Raw genomic sequence first — 14,480 nt, forward strand, 5'->3', positions numbered from 1 at the left:
TAAGGGGGTGGTCTCTCGTCTAGCAATCTTTGCAATACCCCATCATCGGAATCACTATCTTCCTCTTTCTGTGCTTTCCCATGCCTTATCCCAGTCTCCTCCATTAGCGCGGGATACAGTTTCGCTTCCTCAATTGTCTGTACTCTCCATCTTTTCTCCGCTGCGTCCCACTTGGCATCCTGAAATGCCCTAATCGACTTCCTCATCCTCTCCTGACTTCTTCCCTTTTCCTTATCATGCGCTGCTCTAATCCACGCATGTAATGCTTCAAACTGTGCTGGTCTTGGCAAGGGTTTTAAGGACCCCATCACCGTCTTCAGTTGGTACAGCACTGCTAGTCTAAATGAGCCATACCTCGGGAAAGCTAGTTCCCCTTCGCCTTGTGTAACCTTGTGCCAATTCTCGATCCAAACTATAGTATGTAACCCCACATTCTGTGCCATGTAATGTGCCGGGGTATCCTCGGGAGGGGCTTCTTCTCCCCCACGAACAACCACATGCTTATCGCCTCTACACAACTCTCGCAAAGCCCTAAGGCACTTCATAATGAGCAAATTCGATCTCGCGCTCTATTTACTTCTTGTTCTCGAATCCTCCAATAACAGCGCGACTCACACCAACCGGCCTATCACAGCGCGACACTCTCTGACGTCACCTTCCTTCGCTCGCAGCAGTTCCCTTCTCCAAACTCGTTTCACGCTTACTCACGTCCCATTCACACACTGAAATAACCAATTAAGTTACTTCTCTGGCTGTCCGTCCACAGCCTCTGACTGTTCGTCCACAGTCTCTCGACCTTGTTGACCTCAATTGGCGCCCGTCTGCCCCCGTCCGGCCAGACAGATCGCCTCTGATAGGTTACTAACACTCCGATCTGCACACCACAACCCACGACCAGCGTTAAGTTGCCATACACACACGCATTCGCTCCCCCTATCTCGGTCCAGGTGATCGATGGTACCTCACGATCTCCTTTGGGTGGTCAACAAAATCTATCTCAGGTGTCTTCTACACCACAATTCCCGGGCTGCGCGCGCTCACAGCCTGATCTCACAATCACACGACATACACAACAACTCCGCAAGACATCACCCAACAAATCAACACCGCAATCTACAACATCTCATTTTCATACTCACTCCTGGAACTGCTGCTTTCGGCCGTGCTGCTACTCGCCGTCGATGCTCATCTGCTGCCGTCTGCTGCTCGCCATCTGATGATTCAGCATCACTTATCGTCTCTTGGGCCTCAAGGGTCACTTATCCTTATCTAATCTTCCCTCGCTATCAGAAAGAAACCATCCTCTGCTACCAACTGCTCCGGCCCATTTTAGTATCTCGCAATTATCTACTGGAACCCACTCTGGTCAGATGGAACTTTTTACTTGCCCAATAGCGTGGAGGGAAAGACACAATTATCAAATTTACTGTCCACAATTTGCCATAATCAAGGACTCGAGACTTAATCTCTTGGCTCTCTGGTTTTTATTATCAGCATGAAGATTTGGAGATACAAAGTCCTCAATACGAGGCACAACAAGTACATAGGCACTAACACAAAAGCTACTCTACGGAGGATCCGCATACGGCTAAAAATAACTAAAAGTACAATCTCTAAAAGCATGAGGTAGAACACCACCAAGCAAATGTCGATACTAGGGACACTGAACCATACCATCTCTGTCCCTACTCTGCACTAGATGTCATCCCTACTTAGCAATCCCTTGAGACCCTCATCCAGTAAAAGGTGTCAGAGTGAAACTTCATAAGAAGACTTCACTTAGAGAGCTTGGTCTAAGTTGCCCCCTCTATCCCTTCGCCTAGTCTTCCTCTGCTCTGGGCTGCTCTGATCTGCCTCCACCCTCGGGGCGCTGTCCCTAATACAGAACCCCAAATCCCAGAACACGCCCTTTGCGCCTCCTCTTCTCCGTGGTCGTCTTTCAGTAAATTTCCACAGAGCGCTGTCCAGTCCCATCGTCCATCGCTCGGCCTTGAGTCCCAGACGCCATCCGCACTAGGAGTTACGATTGGCACATTCCAATACACTCCCATGTCTGGCTTTTACTACATAAGTCAATTTGTGAACAAAGAGCTTCTCTACTAACGAGCAACTGTCCTTGCACCTGGGGTGAGATCATGCAAAGAAGACATTCTTCACATCTTTTAAGTTGCAATTTACTACAGCCTAAAACCTCTACTGGAATAAATCCTTTTTGGCCTATTGCCCTTGGCTAACATAAGAAAATACCAGGCCTTTCGCCTCAACGATATATGCGAATTCTGGCCACTACTTCGGTTACACAAGCAGGTTTAAATCACAGTATTGACATTTACGTCTTTCTTTCATGTGTGGTCAAACTAAACAGTCTACAGACACGAAGTCTAAGTTACACATTTCTAACATCACATTGTTCAAAAAGGACTAAACTCTATGCATTGCTTCAATATATACATAAGATGCTTGTACATAGCTAACACTTCTATTGAAATCGATATAGGTTATACAGTTCTTAATACATTGCACACAAAATACCTGAGTACACGTTTGATTATATGCGGGTGCCAACTAACAGTGAATATAACGCACCCCTACAATTTTCAAACTTTTAAGCGCTACATCAATACCAATGTCCACTCAGGGACACTGTACTCCAACTCCCCGTCAGGTTAGCTGTACTTGTGGCATGTTGGCTGATGACAGCTGATGACTGAGCTGAACAGACGCACCTTTTGTTTCTCCCCTTGACCTGAGCTTTTTTAGTGTTGGACTTCTGATTAAATAAATATTTTTTTTCCTTCGTCAACCGTGTGGAATCTCATCTTTACAGCATTGTGTATACTTTCAAGTTTTGTATCAGGAGGACTAGTGTTGTGTTTACATTCAAGTTCCCGGCACTGTTGTTATACGAACCATTGAATTGTTTACTTATGGTTCCATGACAGTGGTAGAGAATGTGACCCGCGAGAAGGGCTGCTCTGTTGGTGGTGTTCCCTTTACATGAATAAAATACTTGTGTAATGCGACTTCTGAAGAAGCATTCATTTGACAGCTATTCATATACTCAAAAATGTAAAGCGCTCTGACACCTTCGGGTGAATTACGCTCTATATAAAAACGCATAAATAAATACATAACTTAGGAAAGGACGAGTTGCACGAAAAGTAATTGCTTTACACGTCTGGCGTGGGTAGTTCATATGTTTTCCCCTTTGTTTCGCCGTTATGGGAGAATTTGGAAATACATTGGAACCTCGGAAGTACTTTCTTCACCGGCCGGTGAACCACAAACAACTGATACAGCTGTCACTCAACGTAGGTACTCACCCAAGATGGCGGAACGCTCTTGGGCGCTTCCTTATTTTTCCAGTACCCATCACGGAAGAGAGAAACACAACTGCGCATCTACCGCTGCGCATCAGCAAAGCTTCCGCCCGAGCTGGGGCCATTTTATGATCAGGCTCAACGTCACGCCTTCGTACTAATTAGGTCATGGAGTTCAGCCTGAAAACGGAAGGTTCACCCTGACCCAAAAATGGTGGCCCATCGGGACATTGCTCCGCCTGCACGCGCGGGCTCGTGGTTAGAAGTGTGCGCGTGCACGCTGACGGGGCCTCTGGGTTGCCAGTAAACATCCTGGCGAGATTTGAACACGGAGTTTGGGCGGCAGGAAGAGGCGCGTCCGCCATCTTGTTTGTTGTAGTCACTTGGAGGCGGAGGGATTGAAGTGGGGGGGCATCGTACAAACAGGGTTCACGCCAGAGGATTGTTGCATTTCTTTCTTTTTTTGGAAACGAGGGCAGACCGGTGGAGAATAAGGTAAGAGCTGCTATGCGTCAAGGGTTGGTTGCCAACAGGCTCATCCGGGAGAGGAAGGCGGGCTGGGCTCACGGGTGCATGTTTTAAAGGAGAGCTGTGTTCAAGGAGTGGCCTACACCACCGGAGTCAGTGCTTCACCCCACCTGTCGTGTCCTGCAGGTGGAGGCCGTTGTCCTGGGGTAGGCGGGGGCTCTAGTGTAAGGTTGGGGGATCCCCGCACTATTCCTGCGTCAGCAGTCAGGCCCCGAGTTGCTGACAGCCCCTGCTTCTATTTGGAAACCGAAGCTGTGTATTCTCCAACATTAAGAGTAGTTGGATGTAAAATCGCCAGCTTCAGTGCACTTTTGTCTTGCAGGAGTTTATCAGCTGTGTTGTTTTGGGGGAGGAGAGCTCCGCAATATACATGCTGTAGCACCCTGCACAGTGTGTGTATTGGAGGCCATACTCTTCTTCGTCTCTTTGGGTCAGGCCTCGTTTTAATAAGTCGTTCTATTCCGACCTCTCCAGTCTAGGAGCCCAGTACACACAGTTTTCATCCACTTTCTATTCTGTTACTGTGGCTCCTCGGGAGATAATTCTGCTGTCACTTTGCCCGTGCATGAGGTCTGGCGCGCTGCACGTTAAGCAGCAGAGGATAACGGCTGCCTTTAAAACTGTTGTTACGCTGCCTATTTTACAGGAATGAAACTGAGCCCATACTGAAATTAAAGTTGTATTTCCATGTGTTTTTTTTCTCCTGTGTCCGTATTCTTTCCCAGCACCGTTACGTGGGAGGAATGAACGTGACTCTCCGTATTTGTTTTTCGTCAACCACATTCTGCGATTTCGATGTGTATATATACCTTTCTCCCATGTATGCTCCTGTTTTAAACGTTATGCACAAAGTGTGCGGAGGGTGACGTTTATTTTTTCGGCCCTGCTTTTAACTTTTGCACCTATTTTTTCCTTACGTTTAAAATACTAATTACTTTAACATGTTCAGTGACACCATAACTCTTTTCAAGCATTGCAACACTCTCTTGCAAAATGTTTCAGTAACTCCAATGTTCTTAACATGGAGTTTGTTGCTTTTGTTTGTTTTTATTTCTAAGTATCCCTTGCTCTTTCGAGTAGCTCGAGCAATTGAGGACACCCACTTATTGATAACAATAACGTCACGAGTTAATATTTGGAATGTATTCTTTACAATAACCCAAAACATAATTACTGTTTCGCTGCAGAAAGCTTACATTTCCCGTGTTTCTTACTGTTGTGGTTTTAAAGCGTAGTTGTTAATGGGATTATAGATGTACTCTTTTCAATTTATGAGCAAACACTTCGAAATTTTAACAGCGTTAACTGCCCAGTATGTTGTGGGCATTCTGTGTGCGATATCTAAAAAATCTTCCAAATAAAATGTAAACATGCTATTCTGTGGTATGTGCCTTATGAGGCGGCTATACGCAACTGTTAAGCTATATCAGTTGTTGGTCCTTATGCGTTAAAATACATATTTTGCACAACATACCTAAAATGGCATTAAATGTTTTCGCATTTCAGAGCCATAAACTTGGAGCGAAGTCCTAATTCCTATTTGTTCACTTATGGTATTTTGTTGTATCAATGTATAGTTTATCACTTGTGCTAGCTTCCCACGTGGATATACCAGTGACATTCAGTTGTCTTCCAAGTTGCATGTTTATGATTGACGTCTATGGTGTGTACCAGTCGGTAACATTTTTTCAAGTAAATCGCCTAACCAAGGTCTGTTTCCTGTCACATCTTGTGGTAAATAATTTCTTGAAGTAGTTTGGCTTTTTTATTGAGAGTCTGACATGTCACTTTTTGGCCAACATTGAACTTGCTACCATGCGTGTATAGCCAAGAACGTTCACCTTGCCAATTACCAACATTTACTGCAGTCTGCATAAACTTTTATTAACCCACTTCCCTTTAGAACTTGTAGTTTCTCACCTCAATGGCTGGAGCAGTGTGCTACGTGGCCTTGGATCGTTTACTCTTGTGACCGTTCCGCACCACAAATGCTGGCCAGTGTAAGCACACGTATCTAAAGCACCTGTACTGTTTGCCATTTCTTCTTTTTGAGCCGCAGTGAGTCACCAGCTCTTATGTGGCTACCAAATTACACACAGGACGTATCCATGATATTCTTGGAGCAAGTATTTTGTAAGACTTGATGCCCCCTTATATAACCATCCTATCTGGTAAATCGGCCTTTTCTGTATCCATGTAAGACAATAATTAAACGCACAAGGTTTGCAAGGATGCCTAAAGTAAATAGCTTCCTCCAGAGCATGCATTTGTAAACACGGTCAAACGCCGTGTAGGAAAGCAGCATAAGTAGGTTGTTAATGGGTTGACATATTTTTCCTCAATCAATTGTATCGTAGTAATCTAGTGTAGGACATTTTTCCCTAAAGCCTGCCTGTTCTATTGGGATTACCTTTCCACGGGAGAAAGTTATCTGAAAGTGGAATATGACAAATTTATAAGGGACAAGCCCCTATTCAAGGTGTGTGTGTTTGTTTATATGTTACGGGAATAACGATAATCCTGTTAACAATAAAACATCCTTATTTCCACAGGTCTAAAAGGATACAAATCCCCCTTTGGTTGTTTTTTGAATTGAGCGGAAGAATCGCCAAAGGAATATTTAAGGCTTCTTCCCGATCTATGTCTTACTGCATGACTAGATACTTTTGTGTTTGTTGTCCTCCTTTTGTGTTTGTTGCCCACATGTTGGCAGTCCTCTGACTCAACGATCAGAGATATAAATGCAAGGAACAATTAATTTTAGGAGAATTTGATGCGTGTGGAGGAACATGTGCATTCACCAAAAGCACAATATCTGTAAGGCCATGTATGATTTGTGTTCAGCAGGATTGCGGTTTCCCCAACTTGCATACCCCTTCCTAGAGAGTCTTGCGGTTCAGTAGTTTTGAAACTGGAAGTCCAAAGTTAGCAGAGTTTCCTGGATACATCTATCAGCTTTTCATCAATTTAACAAATCATTCTTTAATATCACAGGCCATATTCCAGGAGATAACTTCTAAACCATTGCTATTTTGGGAAGTCCTATTCCCCAGAGGGTGATTGTGTATTTAAGTGCACCTACTAGCGAGCTACAATATTTAACATCATCCTCGTTGTCAATTGGGCGCCAACCTAGCTTTTTTGACTTGATTTATAAAAGACACACCTTCCCACCAACTGATACTACCTTGTTTTTCGCATTTTCTTTCGTAATATCTTTGAAAAAATCCGTTGCCATACCATTATCTAGATATTCATTGACCATAGGGATTTGTGCTTCTCATTTTTCTTTCCCATTCCCAACAAAATAAGATAAAACATCACTAGCACTACTGAGGAAGTAATCCGTTTTGCACAGTCAGATTTGACAGTACATTCGACTTAAAAAAAAAAAAAAGATAACTTTGTTGCCTGATGGAAGATACAGTATTTAAACTGTTTTTTAATATCACTACTGTGAACCAATTTTAGGGCATCAATATTAAAGAAACAATGTCAGCTGGATCTTGAAGATCAGAGTTAACAAGGGCAGTTAGGAATTGAGTTACATGAAGCTAATGATTCCACAGGAAAGTCCTTTTCTTCCTCTGGAAAGGTACATGTATCCTGAATTAGGGCAAAACGTAATTGCTTTCTCTGCCTAGTTTATACCCTTTGTTTATTAGTTGTGCCTTCCACAGTGGGTAATGGATTTATAAAGCGCAGCTAATCACCCTGGAGGGTATCCAGGTGCTGAAGAAGTAGCATTTTGCCATATAGGTCAGTTGAACAGCCAGGTCTTGAGTTCCTTCCTGAATTCTAGAATCGAGGTGCAGAGGGAGGTTGTTCCAGGATTTTTCCACGAGGTAGGAGAAGGAACGTTCTCCACTGTTGCTTCAGCAGATGCGAGAGATGTGAGCGAGGGGCAGGGATACAGATTGCAAGTGTCTGGAGAGCTGGTGGAAGTTCATGCATTGGTTGATGCAGGCTGGGACATGTTTGTTCAGGGCCTTGTAGGTTTGGATCAAAACCTTGAATCAGCATTTCTTCTGTACGAGGAGGCAGTGAAGTTTCCTGAGGTGAGGATGAGTCTGGCGGCAGAATTCTGAATGGTCTCTAGTCTCTTACGTAGGTGGGTGGTGATTCCTGCATAGAGTGCGTTGATGTAGTCCAGGTGACTGGTGATTCGGCCTGGGTGACAGTGTGTCTTGTGTTGAAGTGTAGCTACTTGAAGATTTTACGTAGCAGGTGAAGAGTTGGGAATCCGGCGGATGAGACTGTGTTGATCTGGGATTTTATAGTTAGCTTGCTGTCCAGTATTATGCTGAGGTTTCTTGAACAGGTGGTCGGTGTGGATGATGGTCCTTGTTCCTCTGGCCACCAGGTGGTGTTCCACTTGAAGTGTTTATTGCTGAAGATCAGCGCGTTTGTTCGGTCTGTGTTGAGCTTCAGGCAGTTGTTCTTCATCCAGTCGACAATGCTTGTCCTGCATCTGAAGAAGTTGTTCCTTGAGGTGGCAGGGTCTTCGAATAGCAAGAAGGTGAGCTGGGTGTCATGTGCACAGGATCTGTTTAATCCGTGGCTTCTGTTAATGTTGGCCTGGGGACTCCTATGTATTGAAACGTCCTGGGATGAAGGCCGCGCCCTGAGGAACGTCGCAGCTGATGTCAATGTACTCTGGTGAACAGTAGTAGAGGGAAGGACGCGATCCACTTGATGGTGTTTCCTTGAATCCTGATATGATGTAGCTTCTTGATCAGGGTGTGGTGGGATACAGTGTTGAAGGCTGCTGAGAGGTCGAGTAGGATCAGAGGCGCTGTCATGAGCTGTGGGAAAACACCCAAGAACTTAAGATATTTTCATCTTGAGTTGGTCCAGATAGCAAAGGTTAAGTTCTTTTTCTATTTGGGTGTCATATTCACCTTCAAGGCCTCCTGGACAGACCATGCTGCAGATGAAACAGACTGCATGTGGGGTTCTATATTTTCCGGTAACCAGGGCTTCCGACCCTTTTAAAGAGATGGTCCCAATTTTCAAGGCAAAGGCCGTATCAGCTGCAACCTATGGTGGAGGGGTGTGGGATTACACTGACACGAAATCCTTGCAGGTTTAGGAAAATAAGTTTATATGGCGTTTGCTGTACACCACACCAGCTGCTCCAGCTACCATACTGCACAGAGAAGTGGGTTTGGACCACCTGGGTGATATCTTGACACTCTACCTTTATATCCTTGTGGTGTTCTATATTGGCCTAACCAGAAACTTATCTAACAAAGGCAATCATACAGGAATGTCTTGTACTGGAATACGCCCTAAAAATTCCATGGTTGTCTTTTATTGATAAACCTGTTACACTGTAAGTCTTCCAGGTCTTGTAGACCCGCTCAACACTTTAGAAGACTGCAATACAGGCTTCTATACTTGATGCGAAGACGAGAGCAAGAGCAGGGGGCGACAAGAAGAAACACAGTGGTAACATAGAAGTCCCATTGATATTTTACCCCTTAGACTGTCAACCCTATCTTACCTGGGTGACGAATAATCAGCATCATTATGTCTTGACTATACTACAGTTGAATTATGTACATCTGCTGGTTCGTACCCCAAAGTAAACCAATGGGATTTAAGTATACCCCTTCCCCGTGCGATGCAGCTTCCAGACAGTGGACTTTCTGCTTTTTTTTGTCAGTTTTATGCAAGTCTTAAGGTAACACATTTTTTTTCAAAACCAATTTTATTGCACATAACATTAGAGATTTTAAAGATGCTATGATTTTGTTTAGCTTGGAATCCCCTGCTATTTGTTTTAACTTGGCCTCATTTATTTGTAAAGCAGTTTGCTCAAGGAGAAGTACGTTTTAAGAAGGAGGGGTTGCATATGTTTGAAGCCTTCTCTGTAAGATTATTGATCTATTCTAGACCTATTATATAATTTTATTCGTGCATTTTTAAACAAAATGGTTTCATTGTTTTATCATGCGCTTTTATGGCTTATGCCATTAGCGCTGAAAGAAAGGTTCAAATAAATTTTTATAACTAAACATGGTCTCGAAACCTTAAGTACTAGAAAATCTCTTCTGTTTTAATTAAATGCAGTTCCCATCAAGTGACTAGACAATTGTTGGCAAATCAGTTAGGCCTTGCCTAGAAGAATGCTTTTGGCTTTGTCAATGTGTTTTTAGCCCATGCTGTACAGCAGACCAGCGCTGGCTGCGTCATAGCATTTCGTTTTTTGCTTTCAGTTATGCTGCTCTACAGCATGGCAGAAACCTATTTTCTTTGCCAGTGCTAGTTTATCAAGTCAGGTGTTAGTGAATTCTTTGAGCCATACTCTTAACTGGTCTCATTCTTTCAGTAGTCACTAGAAGTATTTAGATGTTAAATTATTTTAGAGATTTCACACAATCGTGCATCTCTCCCTGCTTACATTTATATTCACAATTATATTAGTGCTTGATGTTTTTCAGAGCCACTAGTAAATTACACTGTGTTTGTATATGCTTTTATTCATGCATACTAGGTAAGGTCTCACCAGTTTAAATAAAATTGCACTGAAAATGGCAATGTGAGAACCTAGCTCCTGCTGGGCATGCGTCATACTAGAGTTCTGTTGTAGCCCCTGCCAATTCAGCTGTGTGCCTCACTCCTATTTGCAGTAACTGTTTTAGAAGAGACTGCTGCATCCACCTGTGCGGTGCCTATTTATCTGTTTTGAGGTCTGCACAGATGCCATTAGCTGGCCCTTTTAAAGCATGGACATTCATGTGCAGGTTGTCCTGCAGGCCAGGTTAGCATTGGGCAGTCAGACTACTGATGGGGGTAGGGGCTAGAGCAGGCATAGGAGTAGAGTATGTTGGGCTCAGTGAGATATGGCTCAAGCACACTTTTGCAGAGCACTTCGTGAGGGCATGCATTCTCAATCTTGTCTTTCCTCAACAGCTGGACCTCTGTTGCCTATTCTTGGTCATGCTTTGTGTATTCTGCCAGTGTATGGGGAGGAATGTTAAGTCTGGAATAACCGCTTAAGTTAAAAGCCATTGGAGCAAGTTCAGCTATAGCAAGCCAGTTAGAATATTGGCTATGTAACAAAGGAAGAGGGAGCTTACTACCAGCATGCCAGCACCAGTTCTCCCACTGCATTCAGGTAGATCAGTAGTCTTTTTAAACTTTTTTAAACTGGGAACTCAAGAGAAAAATGTTTGGGAGTCAAACCTTCTCACCCCCTCAACTTTCAAAGGGGTTGATCGAGACAGGGGTAAGAAGGATACCAAACAGGGCTGGATTTATAGTTTGTAAAACCCTTCAACGGTAACAGTGGGGCATGCATCCATGCTTGTTCAGACCCTTTGCCTGTGGAAATTCTGCAGGTAACTGGGCGGCAGACTGTTTGCTACTGGTATGGTGGTTTTCTTACATTGGAGCTCTTAGAAATTGCTTGTGTGTAGCGTCTTTGCATTGAAGTTTATCCGGCATCTATCAGAAAACAACAATGGTGGTCAATATTTGCAAATAGAAAGGCTTTGAAAATGGCTTTTTCTATTTTAAGGCTGTGTTGCTAATTCCAAGATGATCTGCATTTAATTAAATGAGGCCTTTGGATTGCCCATCCCTCGTTTTGCACACAAGGCGGACTTTAGCAAATGTCTGAAAACATACTTTCTCAGAGTAACCCATGCTTAGCTGATAGCTTCTCAGAACCTGTTGGTCCTGCCTTAACGCTAAAGAGGCTGCTGGATCACTATACATAAACTACAGATGAAAAATAATGTAAATAATCAAGGCTGCACAAAACAAGAATACGGCACCACTAAAGTCCAATTACAAAGAGGAGTTCCAGACTCGTGTATGGTAGAAACAAGCACCTCAAACTTGTTAAGCTTGTAATAACTGAGAATCAAAATGGTAAGCAATCTATTTTTCTATAGAATTAAAGGTTTGGAAAGACTCATAGAAATAAAGGCCACAATTCTGAGACAAAGATAAAATATAATTAAAGCTTATTTTGGGATAAAGGTTTGACCAGTTATTATTTAGCATTTTCACAGAGCAGAATTGGCCATTAGCATTGCAGACACATCCATGAGTGTGCAAAAGAAATGAGATGGAGCGTACACATTGGCCCAATGTGAGCGATAGTACAGACACTATTATGGAGGGCTGACTTCAGTTTATCTTTTACTTCTGATTCTCCTCTTGCTAATACTGAATCATAAGAAATGCATACATTGGCAGCTACATTTTGAACAAGCAACACCAAGCATGCTCTACATTAAAACAAAGACAGGTCAAACATGTCTTATTGCATAAAATATCAGTAATTGGTGGCAAACTCTAGGGAAAAGTTCAATATTGGTGCATATTTTTGCAAGTCAACTCGCCTTACATTCTTGCCTAGTTTTAAGCGTTCCTGCAATGGGGTCTACGCCGAGAAGGAGCATTTGTAGTAGAAGCTCAACTAACTTTAAATTTAAGGCCACAAAATGCACAAGATGGGAATAGGGTTTAAAATATTATGATGTAAACCAAGTGAGTTTATTCTGGGACTCACTAATATTGGGGGGGTGGATCTGCACAGTTTGAAGACAACTGGGGCAGATGTTAAATGGTGTGGTGGCATCGGAAGCAAACCTGGAAGAAATGATGTTGACTTCAGAGGAAGAGTTATGTCTTTGGTTTACACATACACCTAGTTATAAATTCCAGAAAATAGAATATTTTAAGTCTTGTCATTTAGAAATTCGCATTGTCCCTGTCTTGGTCCCCTTCGCCTCGCTTAACTTTCGTATGCAAATGACATTGTGCTATTTAACTCAACTCAGTTGGGCTTACAAAGATGGGTCCGTGTCCTGGCACAGTATGCTAGTACCAATCATCTGGAGGCAAGTGTGACAAAAATGACAACCATGTCTCCAGCAATCTTCTTTGTACCTAGACTCTAGAGTAAATTTCAGCCAGTGAAAATGATACATAGTGAAGAAAGTGATTGCACTCCTCTACACCTTTACCACCTTGGCAAAAAGCTGGATGATCCATCCATTCAACCACTCCTAACAGTCCTCTCCACCGTAATACTTCCAACCATCACATACAGCAGTGTGACCACGAGGGGGCTGGATGCTGTAATGTTGGATTAAGCACAGATTAACACCATCAGGCGAGTGTTCAACTTGCCTCAGTGCTCCTCACTAGCACACATCTGGCTTGAGTTTGGGTTTACAAAGCAAGATCTCGCCAGAACAGCAACAAAAAGTTGGCATAAGATCAGTCGAGATCAAGACTATACCAAATAGTGCGTTATGGTTGGCTCTTCAAGGGGACCAGCGGTCGCAATAAGTATTTGTTGCCATTAAACCAATAAGTCGAACTATGGGCCGTAGGTGTGCCCTACGATGCCCTTAAAAGGGAGACGGAGGGGACTTTAAAGTTGCAGTCTTGCAAAGACTAGAAGATCAAATTCAGCTCCAGCACGCCTGGATGATAAGCAAACACTACAGCACTCTGACACCAGCACCTTATCTGGCAATTTCCTTTCCAACATACATAAAACGCAGACACTCGGCCCTGCGCCTGGGTAGTATAACTAAATTAGCAAATCAACCAACGTGGAAATACACTGGTCCCACATCTTGTAGACTTTGCAAAGGGGGGGAAATGATTTGGTCCACTTGATTTGTATTGGTCTCCAACTCAGCAAGCTTCACTCTCATCTTTTAAAGAGAAGCTTTAAAGACCGGAATCTGCACATGCGGGTAATCAATATTGGCATGCTCCAACTCGGGGGATCATAAGTTAAACTGTAGACTTGTTACATTCCTGGATTTGTTCCTCATTGAAATCCCTTGGTCACGAAGTAGTCTTCGTTAAAAAGATCTGACTCTCCCCGTACGATCTACATCGACTGATTTGAAGATTAAAATTTGCACCGGACACGATTGGACTTAATGTGCAAGTTGCACATAAGTTTACATTGTTATTGCGTATTTGCACAAATATTGCTGTAGTTGTAAACATGAATACCAGCATAAAACCAAAACTGATGTTGGATAGGATTGAGTTGAATCGTTAGTTTGACTACAATTTTGTATTGGTATTGCTTATTTGCACAAGTATTGCACTATTCTATTTTTTTTTTTCTTCTTTTTTTCCCTAAACCAATAACTTGGTTTTATGATATTTTGTTTTGGCAAACATCAGGATATCTTTATATTATGATATAAACTGTAATATTTTATAATTTTATTCCGAAATTGTTAGGGTTTAAGTAACTAACAAACTTTAACATAAATTTTAGTTTTGAAGGGCAAGGTTTAACAGGAGCTCAATGAAAATGTTTAAAATGTAGAAACATTAAAGTTCCAGCTGCCATCTGTGGATTTGGGGGTCTCCTTGGAAGACCACCCAAAGATGCAGGGTTCACCCTTCGTCCACGGGTCCGGGATACAAACTGAGACCAACACTGGAGCGCTGAGAGAGGATATTTATTGCTATCTCATGAGATGGAGAGAGAGCATCGGCAGCAGACACCCGCAGCTTGTCTGAGGAGGCAATCTGCCAAGCACTTTGGTTCCACGTCTTATATACCCTTCATCCCCACCCCCTGCGTGTACAGTAAAGAAAGAGCACCATGATTATGCAAAGGGGGGATGTGTACAG

General features: G+C 43.0%; 1 protein-coding gene across 1 annotated transcript in view; it reads left to right on the forward strand.

Moving 5' to 3' along the window:
- Positions 1–3,317: 3,317 nt before the first annotated feature.
- RAD21 (RAD21 cohesin complex component) overlaps positions 3,318–14,480 on the forward strand; it is a 343,159-nt gene continuing 331,996 nt past the window's right edge. The window contains exon 1 of the mRNA XM_085605069.1: positions 3,318–3,815. The gene's annotated coding sequence lies outside the window, so the exon portion shown is untranslated. The remainder of the gene's footprint in view (positions 3,816–14,480) is intronic.

This window comes from Triturus cristatus, chromosome 5_1 (assembly GCF_964204655.1).
Source record: "Triturus cristatus chromosome 5_1, aTriCri1.1, whole genome shotgun sequence".
NCBI classification, from domain to species: domain Eukaryota; kingdom Metazoa; phylum Chordata; class Amphibia; order Caudata; family Salamandridae; genus Triturus; species Triturus cristatus.